This window comes from Staurois parvus, unplaced genomic scaffold (assembly GCF_062004578.1).
Source record: "Staurois parvus isolate SC_StPar_1 unplaced genomic scaffold, SC_StPar_1.0 ptg000833l, whole genome shotgun sequence".
NCBI classification, from domain to species: Eukaryota; Metazoa; Chordata; class Amphibia; order Anura; family Ranidae; genus Staurois; species Staurois parvus.
In genome coordinates, this window is record NW_028318629.1 from 32,179 (window position 1) to 46,619 (window position 14,441).

The 14,441-nt window shown below is 44.5% G+C and overlaps 1 long non-coding RNA gene across 4 annotated transcripts in view; it reads right to left on the bottom strand.

The window, feature by feature from the left end:
* Window positions 1-629: 629 nt before the first annotated feature.
* LOC149443743 (uncharacterized) overlaps window positions 630-14,441 on the bottom strand; it is a 32,049-nt gene continuing 18,237 nt past the window's right edge. For 2 of the 4 annotated variants that reach the window (XR_016306618.1, XR_016306620.1), the window contains exons 6-7: window positions 13,591-13,714; window positions 630-869 (exon numbers count right to left, since the gene is read on the bottom strand). This is a non-coding gene — a long non-coding RNA (uncharacterized LOC149443743). Of the gene's footprint in view, window positions 870-2,549; window positions 2,626-13,590; window positions 13,715-14,441 lie in introns of all 4 variants that reach the window. The other 2 variants (XR_016306619.1, XR_016306621.1) reach the window with 2 other exon arrangements.

The window sequence follows — 14,441 nt, forward strand, 5'->3', positions numbered from 1 at the left end:
TAAGGGACACTCTGATGGGCACATTTATAGTAAGGGGCACTCTGATGGGCACATTTATAGTAAGTGGCACTCTGATGGGCACATTTATAGTAAGGGGCACTCTGATGGGCACATTTATAGTAAGGGGCACTCTGATGGGTACATTTATATTAAGGGACACTCTGATGGGCACATTTATAGTAAGGGGCACTCTGATGGGCACATTCTATGTTGTGTCCATCACAGTGCACCTTAACATTAAATGTGCCCATCAGCATGACTCTAACATTAAATGTGCCCATCAGAGTGCCCCTGTAAGACTACACCCTACCTTAAGGGCAGACAGGAGCTGTGTCAGGATCCTTGCTGAAGAATGCTTGTGTACAGGCAGGGAGAGGGAGCCGGAGAGACAGTGAGCTGCAAGGGGCGGGGCGCACACACGTGATGTCATGTTGCTGTGAGGACCGCCCTGCTCAGCGGCAGATCTGTCATTGCAGGCTGGCGGTCCAGAAGGGAGCATTTTGGGGCCGTTCTCGGACTGTGGTCCGCCATTTAGTGACCGCTGGTTTAGATACTGAGCAAGTCTATTGTAGCTAACACGAATAGCATTTTGTTTGTTCACCACAAACTAGAAGAAAAACTACAGCAGCCAGTGGGAAAGGTCTAAATTTAATAAAATTAAACACTGCACACAGAAATCATGACTACGTACATGAAGGTGCACAGAGCAGCAATGCAGGATGGATGGATGGATGGAATGAGTCTGTTGGCGACTTTTACTGCAGTGATCAGGAGGGAAGGAGGATGGGGATTCTGAGGTCATGGAGCTTCATCCCACTAGGCACAGCATTCATGGTTCCCAGGTAGTGACATGGAGTCTTGCGCTCCATCTGTTGGAAAAGAGAAGAAGAATGAACAAATTGAATTGACTGCAGGAGGACATGACACAAAAAAGAAGAGGATTGGAGCGGTTTGCCTTAAAAAAAAGTACAACCTTACATCACTTTAAATTTATCCTGTATGTTGATTAAAAAAAGAGAAAATCAATGTTTCCTGTAATCCCTCACCCTTTCCCAACAATTCCCCCCCTTCAACAAGCACCAGCATGACTTCACAAACACCACTCCTTCGGGGCTTTACTTTCATTTCCAACCTTACAGATTGGCTGAGGAGCAAAAACCAGGAAAGTATTTGCATTTGTGGAGGTTGGCATTATGGTGAACCTGTCGCTTTATCCTGAATGTGCAGATTAATTTAACCTTCATGCGTTTACTTTGCAAGGAAGAATGAAGGTTGAATTTTATCAAAGAGAACCTGTCACCCAAACACCATGGAGAGACCCATCCTGTGCACAGACCCAATACACAGCTTATTAGTATAAAATTATGGATGTACTACAAGCCACAATGTTAATGCTGCTCCCTGGGCAATTCACAGGCTGTATTTTATTAAATATTAGACCATCCTAAAAGCGTGGTCTTCCACGGGGCTAGGAAATGCACAGTTGAATAGGGACCCATCCATCTTTCAAAACAGCTCTTAAATTTACCCATATATTAGAAACAATGTGAAACCCCCCGGAAAAGCAATTGGCTGGAAAAAGACATTTGATATACCGTATTTTTTGCTCCATAAGATGCATTACCCCCCCAAAAAAAAAAAAATGGAGAAAAATGTCTGTGCATCTTATGGAGCGAATATGGAGCAGCCGGTCTGGTATTCCTGCTGCCGCCGTGTCAGAATACCTGGCCGGCCACTCGGCTCTTCTCTGCAGCAGAGCCCTTACCTGTTCCTCGGTCCAGAGCTCTACAGTCTTCTCTCCCAGCACCGGCATCTTTAGTGTGGGCACCAGGCTGTGACAGCCGGGTGCCCACTGCGCATGCATGAGAAGTGTTGCTCTCTGTGAGTGGTCCAGCAGTCTTCTGGGACCTGTCAGTGTCCCAGAAGACGGGGAGGGAGGACAACTCAGTGCAAGTGGGAGTGGGTACCTGCTACCCCTCCCTCCCCAAAGGTCCGCAGTCTCTGCTCATCCCCTGTACTGTGTCACCAGTCTCTGCTCATCCCCTGTACTGTGTCACCAGTCTCTGCTCATCCCCTGTACTGTGTCAGCAGTCTTTGCTCATCCCCTGTACTGTGACCGCAGTCTCTGCTCATCCCCTGTACTGTGACCGCAGTCTCTGCTCATCCCCTGTACTGTGACCGCAGTCTCTGCTCATCCCCTGTACTGTGACCGCAGTCTCTGCTCATCCCCTGTACTGTGACCGCAGTCTCTGCTCATCCCCTGTACTGTGACCGCAGTCTCTGCTCATCCCCTCTACTGTGTTCGCAGTCTCTGGTCATCTCCTGTACTGTGTCTGCAGTCTCTGGTCATCTCCTGTAGTTTGTCCGCAGTCTCTGGTCATCTCCTGTACTATGTCCGCAGTCTCTGGTCATCTCCTGTAGTATGTCCGCAGTCTCTGGTCATCTCCTGTATTATGTCTGCAGTCCATTGGGTCAAAATATTTTTTTTCTTGTTTTCCTCCTCTAAAACCTAGGTGCATCTTATGGAGCAAAAAATACGGTATATCCACCTGTGTCTGTCTGGGTCTCTTCCCTGCCGAGTAACCACCAGCTTATCACTGACCATTCCTGCAAACTTCCAGGAATCTAAAAAAAAAAAACAAAAAAAAAAAAAAACACTTAGCTTAACACTTAACACAAAAAACATAGCTGGTGTCAGTGAAAGGAATAGTCCATCACTGATGGGAGGAATAATACCTCATTGTTGGTCAGAGGGAGGAATACACCCTGTTCCAAATTATTATGCAAATTCTATTTAAGTGTCACAAAGATTAAATATTTTGTTTTTCAGTTTAACTCATGGATGGCATTGTGTGTCAGGGCTCTTTTGATCACTGAACACAATCTCGGACACCTGTGATAATTAGATTAGCAGGTGAGCCCAATTTAAGGAAACACTACTGAAGGAGGGCGTTCCACATTATTAAGCAGAGCACCGTTTTCAAGCAATATGGGGAAGAAAAAGGATCTCTCTGCTGCCAAAAAGAGTGAAATAGTTCAATGCCTTGGACAAGGTATCAAAACATTCGATATTTCACGAAAACTTAAGCGTGATCATCGCACTATTAAGAGATTTGTGGCTGATTCAGAGCACAGACGGGTTCGTGCAGATAAAGGCACATTGAGGAAGATTTCTGCCAGATCCATGCATCGGATCAAGAGAGCAGCTGCTAAAATACCATTACATAGCAGCAAACAGATATTTGAAGCTGCTTGTGCCTCTGGAGTCCCACGGACAACAAGGTGTAGAGTCCTCCAGAGTCTTGCAACTGTGCATAAACCTTCTATTCGGCCACCACTAACCAATGCTCACAAGCAGAAACAGCTGCATTGGGCAGAAAAATGCATGAAGACTAATTTTCAAACAGTCCTGTTCACTGATGAGTGTCGTGCAACCCTGGATGGTCCAAATGGATGGAGTAGTGGATGGTTGGTGGACGGCCACCCTGTTCCAACAAGGCTGCGACGTCAGCAAGGCGGTGGTGGAGTCATGTTTTGGGCCGGAATCATGGGAACAGAGCTAGTCGGCGCCTTTAGGGTCCCCGAAGGTGTAAAAATGACCTCTGCAAAGTATGTGGAGTTTATGACTGACCACTTTCTTCCCTGGTACAGAAGGAAGAACTATGCTTTCCGTAATAAAATCATCTTCATGCATGACAATGCACCATCTCATGCTGCAAAGAATACCTCTGCATCAATGGCTGCTATGGGGATAAAAGGAGAGAAAGTCATGGTGTGGCCTCCATCCTCCCCTGACCTCAATCCTATTGAGAACCTTTGGAGTTGGATCTGTGTTTAACAGATGAGGCTGAGCGCTCCTTACGTTGGACTCGCCAGAAGTGGTATTGCAAAGCTAACAAACCAGACTCTATGTTGGCCCGTAGATTGCGTTCTTTTGCGCAACACCCTAAACCGATATCTTTACGTACTCGTCACAATACCCTTACGAGCAACCCAGTAACGGTTTTAGAGGAGTTCCGGCACAGACTAGCTAAACTTTACTCTGATCCCACCCGGGCTGACCCTCAGTCTATTTCTGACTTCTTATCTAGTTTGTCATTACCTACTTTAACACCGGCCCATAAGGATCTGATGGATCGCAATATCCAAGTATCTGAAGTTTTGCAATGTATAGCGGAACTGAAAACAGGCAAACGCCCAGGTCCTGATGGATACACGGCACTATATTATAAGAAATTGGCTGATGTGCTCGCTCCCCACCTTGCCGCTATGTTTAATGCGGTGAAGGGAGGTTCAAATTTTTCCCCGGACTCTTTAACTGCTAATGTAGTTATGATCCCTAAACCGGACCGAGATCATTCTTCCTGGGCTAATTATAGGCCTATCTCTCTTACCAATATCGATATGAAGATTCTTACTAAGATTTTGGCTACTCGATTGAATTCCTTCCTTTCTCGTCTGATTAAAAAGGATCAGGTGGGATTTGTTCCCCATAGGCAGGCCGGAGATGCCATTAGACGTATTTTACAATTGCAACATTTGGCCCATACTCGTAAAATCGATATGATGCTCTTATCCTTGGACATCAACAAGGCTTTTGACACTTTATCCTGGCCGTATCTCCTGTCGGTCCTCCATCGTTTTGGCTTCGGTCCTTCCTTCTTGCGATGGATCTCTTCACTATATACATCCCCTCAAGCGAAGCTTAGATACTACGGATTTGAGTCTTCTACGTTCTCGGTTGCTAGAGGTACTAGGCAGGGCTGCCCGCTTTCCCCTTTACTTTTTATCTTAGCCCTGGAACCGTTGGCAGAAGCAATCCGTGTACATCCTGATATTAAGGGAATCGATGTGGCGGGCTCCCAACATAAATTATCGTTGTTTGCGGATGACATATTATTGTCAATCTCGAATCCGGGGATTACTTTGCCTAATTTACTAGCAGTTCTTGATTCTTTTGCCACCCTCTCAGGTTTACATGTCAATCCAGCTAAATCAAGAGCTATGTCAGTTACCCTCCCACCATCACTTCTGACTACTTTGAAGCAAACGTTCCCCTTCCAATGGCTTTCGGCCTTACCATATCTAGGAATTAAGCTTACCCCGACATATGATGGACTGTATCAGGCTAACTTTCCCACTGTTTTTCATGAGTTGACTGAGCTTTTGTCCTCTTGGTCCCATTTCCCGTTATCATGGTTTGGCAGAATTAATGCAATCCGTATGACCTACCTTCCTAAACTATTATACCTATTTCGTGTTCTGCCAGTTTCAGTACCTTCGCATATATTGCGTATACATCAGCGAAAACTTTTGTCCTTTATTTGGGGCTCCTCTCGACCTAGAATTAGCAAGCACATTTTATTTGCGCGGCGGAATGCGGGCGGGTTATCTGTTCCAAATCTAGAGTCCTATTATTTGGCGGCTAACATTGCCCCTTTAGCTCATATTCATGCTTCTCACCATTTCCCCCTGTGGGCTGTAGTAGATATGATGGACTCTCACCCGATACCGCTCCCCTCCTTGCCCTGGCTCCCTAATGCTCAGCGTCCATCTAATCTTAGCCCAACGCTGACACTTTCGCTTCGTCTTTGGGATTCTATAAAATACTCCGCTGGCCTTATCTCTCCTCATCTGCCTCTGCTACGTCTATTGCATAACCCATTATTCCCTCCGGGTAAGGATAACCCTAGACAGTTTGTCTGGTGGCAGACACATGGTTTTTATGATATTCATTCACTCCTATCCCCCACCAGAATAATTACCTTTGACACTTTGCGTTCTTCTTATAACATTCCCCTCCGAGAACATTTTGGTTATCTTCAACTTCGTCACTTTATTCATACTCTAATACGTACGCATCCAGGACCTTACCGTTTATCCCCTTTTGAAAGCCAGTGTAGACATAGACCTCATGCTCCAGGTCTGATCTCCCTGATTTATTCTTCCATTATGTCATATAGAACCCCTCCGGTTCGTTCCTACCATCAGCGTTGGCAGTCGGAATTAGGGGGAACCCTGGATCAACAAGACTGGCAGCTCATGACCCAAACATTATCTAAGTGTTCCAGGAATGTTATTATTCTTGAGAATGCCTACAAAATTCTATACCGATGGTATTATACGCCTGCCCGTCTAGCTAGTTTTATTCCTACCTATTCCCCGGTTTGTTTTCGGGGATGTCAGCAATTAGGTACCATGGCACATATCTGGTGGACTTGTCCTAAGGTAAGCAGGTTGTGGATTAGGGTGTATGCCCTCCTCCGCACTATTCTTCATACAGACATTAAGCGTAATCCATATGAAGCGCTTCTATTTAAACCACCAGAGGGCCTTCTCCGCTCTGAACGGCAACTGGCATCACATTTATTTATGGCAACTAAGTTGACGATTGCGAGGGCTTGGAAGACTCCTGTTCTTAGCTTTGAGGCTGTCAAAAACCGGATGAACTTCATAATGGTCAATGAAAAACTGACGGCCATATTATTGGATACCCATACAAAATTTCTGCAGATATGGCGTCCCTGGCTGGACGTAGCCCAGCCCTCGAGATTCGACCAGTCCCTTCTATCGATATGAGGATGGATTCTGCTGTGATCCCCCCGGGGCCCCTCCCTCTCCCCCCTTTTTTTTTTTTTTTTTTTTTTTTTGTTGTGTGTCTGTGTGTGTTGTCCATGTCTCTCTACTATTTGTCTTTTTCTACTCTTCTGTTTACTCTGCTCTTAAACATAATTTACGGATTGTACCTCCTGTTCTCTACGCTGCATTCGTAAGGCTATTTATGCAATCTAGATTTCTTTTTAAATTCTAGGTCATGAATATGTGCTGTTTTTTGATGCGGCCTTTTCTCGGGCCTTTCCTGTTTATTATAATGTTGATATAGCAATACTTCCCTTTGGAGTTTACATTATCATTGCCCACAAAGGTCTGTTGCCCGTTCTCTCCCAACCTCCCTCCCCATCCCCTCCCTCCGGGCACCTATGTAAACTTTTCCGATTTTGCCTTTATTGATGCATGCCTTGCACCAGCTTCCCTTCATTTATTGTACTATGTAAATGTTGGTCATTGAATTTTTGTTACGATTGTCTGTTCATCTTTGCTTATTTTTCAATAAAGCTTTTTGTAAAAGAGAACCTTTGGAGCATCCTCAAGCAAAAGATCTATGAGGGTGGGAGGCAGTTTACATCCAAACAGTAGCTCTGGGAGGCTATTCTGACATCTTGCAAACAAATTCAAGCAGAAACTGTCCAAAAACTCACAAGTTCAATGGATGCAAGACTTGTAAAGCTGCTATCAAATAAAGGGTCCCATGTTAAAATGTAACGTGACCTGTTAAAATGTTGTTAAAAGTTTGATTGAAATAGCTTTTGATTTCAGTAAATATGCTGCAAACACAAGAAACTACAATTTTCAGTTCTTTACAACCTATAAAGTGTTTTGAAACTTACTGTGCGGAATAATTTGGAACAGCGCATTGTAAGTGTTTTAGGTTTCAAAAAAATCCTGTTATCATTAGGAGGTTTGTTCAATCAAATTTGAATTGTACTCTTAATAGTTGATAACATGAGAATTATGCCGACTGTTATTTACATCAATTATTTAGGTAAATGAGAAAAATATCATTTGCATAATAATTTGGAAGTCCAAAGGGCTAGATAAAGGCAAGTAAAGGACTGGATATGGCCCTCGAGCAGCAGTTTGGAGACCACTGGTCTAGGGAGTAGTGATGGACGAATTGGAAAGCACTTAAATGTGTTCAACAATTCACAGGATAAAGTAATATTTGAGCAGGTAAAGACTTAACAACTGGGACTTCTAACCTGCCCAACTGACTGTAGGTTGGGAGATCAGGGCACACTCACTCAACATCATAAAGCAACTGGAAATGACAGGATTCTCCCAATTAAGTCTTCTTAAATGTAACCCATTGGAATTCTGCACCACAATCCTTTTGCAGGGTTTGAACACTGAAACACTGACAATCCCTGTTATTTCCCCACCCTCCCCAATAACTGGCCCTACAGCCACTGCTTATTTTTAGTCAGGAGCAAAATAGAAGTATCATCGCCCATGCCATGTATGAATGCGAATTCACCCTGCACTGCAATATGGTAAATGTCTGCAAGCAATATCCATCTGTACTATCGCCCATGCCATGTATGAATGCGAATTCACCCTGCACTGCTATATGGTAAATGTCTGCAAGCAATATCCATCTGTACTATCGCCCATGCCATGTATGAATGCGAATTCACCCTGCACTGCTATATGGTAATCTATACTGCTTTTAAAATCCACCTCTAACTGAAGCCGATTCATGGCTATCAATGTTCTTGGTAATTCTTACTGCTTCCCAAATCTTTACGGCTACGTTCACACTAGCTTTGTCAGCAGGCGTCAGACAGGCGTTTGGGAAGTGTTTTTAACGTTTCTCAAACACCTATGAATATTCTGCACATGGCAGCACACAGTGCTGTTCACACTGAAGCGTTGCGTCGCCGCAAAACTGACGCCTCATGTTGAGTCAGGAGGAGTTGAAACCTCCCATTCAAGTCTATGGTGACGCTCCTCAAACGCCTGGGCGTTTGTGGAGCATTAATACCATTAAACTTCATTATAGGTGTTTGTGGTGCGGTTTTAATGCTTGGTAAATGCCTCAAAAACGCTTCCCAAATGCCTGTCAAACACTATAGGAGCGTTTGGCAAGAGTTAGAGATAAGTCAAGTGTGAACGAGCTCTAACTCTGTCCATATTACTGTGGTGTTTATTTTGCTCTTATTGTCTTACCCAAATTTATGAGTTGATCCTAATCTTTACAACTCTGCCCTCCTGCAGTCTTTTTGTCCTCCTTTGGTGTGAGAAATTTGCCCTGCTAGCCATGTGTCTCTCCTATGCATTCCTCATTGATTAATTGGCAATACCCCCACCCAACTCAGTAAAAATTTAGACCTTCCTTAGGGGAGGCACAGCCAGAGGCAGCACAGCCATGGGTAGCATTGGCAACTATCATCTTGGATTAAGTATTGAGCATTGCACTTTGGCTCTGCACTTCAGCAAAACCACAGCAGACGACTTCAAATACTAAACAGACTACAGGTGACCTGTTTCCTCTTCCACTCTTTCATCTCTTACCCAGTCTGCTTCTTCATCTCACCACTCTGTAACATGCACTCCCTACTCCTCCTTCTCACAGTTGTATCCTCTCTCTTCAAACTCTCTCTCCTACACCCCTCTTCTCCACCCCACAACTCATATATATCACCCTCACTCCTACCTTCACCTTATTACTGTACTCATCAACTCCTGCTAATTCTGAACTCACATCCTAATAAAACCTCCAGGACACTGGGACCTGTCCCTCCATATAAGTCACACTCCCATATTACCTCTCTCACCCTTCTGCATCTCCTAACATCTGGGAGACATTTCCCAAATCCTGGGCCACCATCTTTCTCATTTGACCAACACACCTTATCCTCGAACTGCGGCCGCAATCCACACAATCTGGTTACTATTCCTCTTCTTTCTAGAACCAGCCTCCCCTTTTCCTGTGCCCTTTGGAATGTCTGCTCTGTCTGTAACAAACTCACTTCTGTCCATGACCTTTGAATCACTAACTCCTTTAACCTACTTGCAACTATGTAAGGGTGTGACGCATGGATGAATACTGACATCTAATGTTAAACTATATTGTGCCTGTAATATGCTCTTTGGTCAGTAGATGGCAGCAAAGTACAAGAATCGATTTTGTAGTGACTTTTGCTAAGACAAGATAAATGCTTATTTACCCTATAAAGTTTCATGAATACTAATTTAGGGGCCGAGTAGGACCCTCAGAAGGGTCATAGTGAACTGTAAATGCAGGTTTGAGGCTGCAATTAAGAAATGACTTACTGCATCACAAACTCTGAGGAGGAAGTGGAGTCTGGGTCTGGCTTTTGGATGCTGAGGACGTCTGGAGAATCTGTGTGGGGCCTGGAAGAGGATTTACGGCTCACAGTGGAATCTGGCAAGGGCACCTAAGGAAGATCCACAACGAGGCCAGGAAACAAGTGACTGTGTGGTCTGGTTCCGGAGTGGGTCAGGAGAAAACACCAAGAGCCTGGCAGGGAACCGTAAGTGCGGCTTTGCCGCAGCACATCGCACCACACGTGGTCAGTGACATTTTATATATACCAGAAAGTTACAAGAGACATACTCCACTTTCCTTTGGATTACAAATAGTATTGCGCAATACTTAGGGTGCACCCCAACGTTATATCTTGCTCAGGAACATTCAGGCGCAGCCAGGCTGCTTTCTGGACATTGGGGAAAAGTCCGCAAGTACGGGGTTAGTGTTAGACAGTATTATTCTTACTGTATGGTTATGCGCTGTTATCATTCTGTTTACGTATGCTCAACTACATGATCACTATAACTCTTCAGTAAACGTAATTGTGGCATCGTGTACCCTCTGAATCTGTGGGCCCAGCCCTCGGTTTTCCTTCAACTACAGAAACCTGGCTTCATGAATCTGACTTTCCCTCTCCTGCTGCCCTTTCCCATGGTGGTCTCCTCTGGACTCACTCTTACAGGTCTAGTGGATGGAAAGGAGGTGGAGTTGGAATCCTCCTATCCCCTCAAAGCACTTTTCAGGACCTCCCTCTCCTCATTTGAAGTTCACTGTATACGTCTATTCTCTCCAATTTCTTTAAGAATTGCTGTGATCTATCAGCCTCCTGAACCGGTATCACGCTTCCTTGTTGACTTCTCTGCCTGGCTGCCTTACTTTTTCTCTTCTCAAATTCCCACAATCATTCTTGGTGACTTAAACATCCCTGCTTATCTTAAAACTCCTGCTACCTCTAAACTTCTGAGCCTAACCACTTCTATTGACTAAAACAATGGACACATGCTTCTACTCACTCTAATGGGAACTGCCTCAACCTTGTATTCTCCTACCTATGCACTTGTCAGGGATGCGGGTGTGACCAGAAGTGTGTGGACTGACACAGGGAAACGCAGGCTTCAGATATGGTATAAATAAGACAATTTATTAAGACTAACAATACAAATATAAACGCAGTGCACCAAACACCAAGCTAACACAAATTCATACAACAAGGTAAAACAAACCCAAACCTAAACTGATATAGATACACAGGTACATACACATATAGAGCACAACGTAGCCAGGCAGGCCGTGTCGATAACTATCGGGCAGGTAGGTACAGGAGGAGCAGGCGGAGAGTAGTCAGGTCACGAGCCGGGTACAGCAACTAACGGACAGGTAGGTACAGGGGGTCAGGCAGAGAATGGTCAGGGTCACAAGCCAGGGATCAAACAGGAGAAGTCAGCAGAAGTCAGGATTAGGCAGGGTCGGCAACAAGTCAGGCAGAAACAGGAACAGGAATGCAGGTTACAAGATACAGGGGCCCATGGAAAAACACACACCAAGGCACAGACTGCAGGTCTGGCCATCCCTTAAATACACCACCTGCAATCAGCCCCAGGTGATGGCTAATTGCCGAAGTGAACCTCTGGTTGTTGAGAGCACCCGCTGGCCAGCCCTGGTACTGCAGCCCACAAGGCAGGTGAGTCCCACCACTATTGGCAAGTCCATTCCTGACAGCACTCTTTGCAACCTCACCAACTTTTTTCCGATCTCTGATCACTCCGTTATTAGCCTCACTCTCTCCTTGGCTTCCAACTACCAGTTACCGGTAGAAACCTTCGTTATCTTAACCCTTCTCTTCTTTTTTTCGGCAACAGATTGTCTCTATGACAAAATCTCAGCCCTGTCCTGTCCCAACCTGGCCACTTCTGTCTACAACAGTTCACTGTCATCCACTGTGGACACATTGGCCCCCCTCACTACACACAGACCTAGGCCCTAACCGCTACAGCCCTGGCAAAAAGACAATACCAGATGCCTCAAAAAATGTAGCCATGCTCTTGAGCGTTTATGGCATACGACTAAGCCCCAGCAAGACTTCAATCAATATAAATCTGCCTTTCAAAAATACAATTCCTGTCTCCACACTGCCAAACAGACCTATTTTATCACTCTCATTAACACCCTCTCACGCAATCCCCATCAACTCTTTTCTCCATTTAACTCTACTTCATCCTTTACCTCCAGCCGCTAACTCACTCACTGCCCAGGAGATCGCTAATCACTTCAAAAATAAGATTGATACAATTAGTGACGAGATCTCTACTGTACAGATATCTCCCTCACCCTACACTCCTTGTCTACCTGCACAATCTATACTTCCCTTGGTTAACCCAGCTACTATAGAGGAGGTTGGTAAACGTTTCTAAAGCCTACCTAACCACCTGCCCCCTGGACCCTGTTCCCTTGCAAATACTTCGGTCATCCTCTGGCTCTATTCTTCACTCTTTAACTCGTATCGTCAGTCTCTCCCTTTCTACTGGCATCTTCCCCAACTCTCTAAAACATGTGCTAGTCGCCCCCATACTTAAAAAGGCCTCACTGAACCCCAGCAATCTTAGCAACCTAAGACCCATCTGCTTACTCCCTTTTGCCTCCAAACTCCTTGAATGTCTAGTCTACAACCAGCTGAGCTGCCACCTTATTGAGAATAACCTTCTCGTTCCCCTTCAGTCTGGATTTCACCCACAACACTCCACAGAAACTGCTCTCCTAAAACTCACAAACGACTTACTAACCGCGAAAACCAATGGTCACTATTCCGTACTCTTGCTCTAGGACCTCTGTGCTGCCTTTGACACAGTTGGCCACCCCCTCCTCCTCAAAAAAACTCTATTTACTTGGTCTTGGTGACTGTACTCTCCGTTGGTTCAAATCTTACCTATCTCACCGCACCTTCAGTGTCACTTACAACTATACTTTCTCCTCTCCTACTCCTCTCACTGTCGGGGTCCCCCAAGGTTCTGTCCTTGGACCTCTCCTAATCTCGATCTACACTTCTTCCTTGGGTCAGCTGATAGCTTCCCATGGTTTCCAATACCATGTCTATGCTGATGACACACAAATCTACCTCTCTACTCCTCAGCTCACCACCTCAATTCCCTCACGTATTAACGATTTACTAACAGACATATCAGAGACAAATCAGACTGGATGTCACACCACTTCCTAAAACTCAACCTATCCAAAACCATTTCTCAGTCAGGATCAATAGCACCACTATCAACCCATCCCTGAATGCCAAAGTGCTAGGGGTAACCCTGGATTCTGAAATATCCTGTCAGGCCCACATCCAATCCCTGTCCAAATCATGCCGCCTCAACCTCCGCAACATCTCCAGAATACGCCCCTTATTAACAAAATGATGCCACAATGCTCCTAATTCACTCTCTGATTATCAGTACAATTTGCACTGTTGTCATTACAGTTACAAATTGTATTGTAACTGTAATGTCAACCTTCATTTTGTATAGCGCTGCGCAAACTGTTGGCACTATATAAATCCTGTATAATAATAATAATAATCAGAGAATCTGTCATTCAATAACATTTTGTTGGGGTGGTTACTGCACTAGCTATTGAGTCACAGAATAAATCCACAACAATTGCAGTCAGGACACCGGTACACCACGATCCAAACATATCAACAAACTTACCTTGAACACATCCTAGTTGTGGTCCAGCGTGAAAAGCACCAGCAAGTCAGACGTTCCCTTGGACAGATTCTTGGGGACGACAATTGCTCCAGAGAACTTTCTCTTTACAGTCATTCCGTTTTCACTTTGACAACAAAAATAAACATATTAGTTATCTGGAAGAGCATCAACCCCAGCACTGCCCTCATATTCTACCATGGACAGGAATACAATCAGTTTGATTTAAAATTCCAAACACTTGACTTCTTATGAACAGTTTTCATATTTCCATTGTCTTTAGGATGTATTTGGGTGCATTTATTTTACATTACAATTTAAAGAAGGATCGAAGTCTACACTCAGAAACCTGCAAGTTTAAAGGATAAGTTCACCTATTGTAAAAAAAAAAAAATAATAAATGCACGTGTTTTTTGCAAGCACCAAAAATGTGCATTTATTATTATTTTACATTGCATTCTGTAAAGTATTGCACCTGTGATCATCAGATTGTGGGTGCAATGCCAGGTTCCAGCAGGCTCACAATAAGCTGTCTGCCCGTACCTGGACAGAAACGGGTGTGGAAATTTTTGAAAAAACTACTTGTTCAGGGACTAAATCGGTCTCCAGGTCTACTTGTCCTGACTAAAAAATAAATATATTTTAACCAAAACACTATTTAAATCTGAGGTGCTTTATGGACTGTCTGGGGCTTTTAAAAAAAAAAAAAAAAAAAGGGACTTTATGGCGAATTAAACGTTTAATATTTTTAACATTGCACTCTATATCTCCTCCTCCCCTCCCTGCCTGTCTCCGGCACCGTACCCGGGGACTAGCAGGGAGGGAAGAGACCTTGCAGTGTAATGAGCACTGAT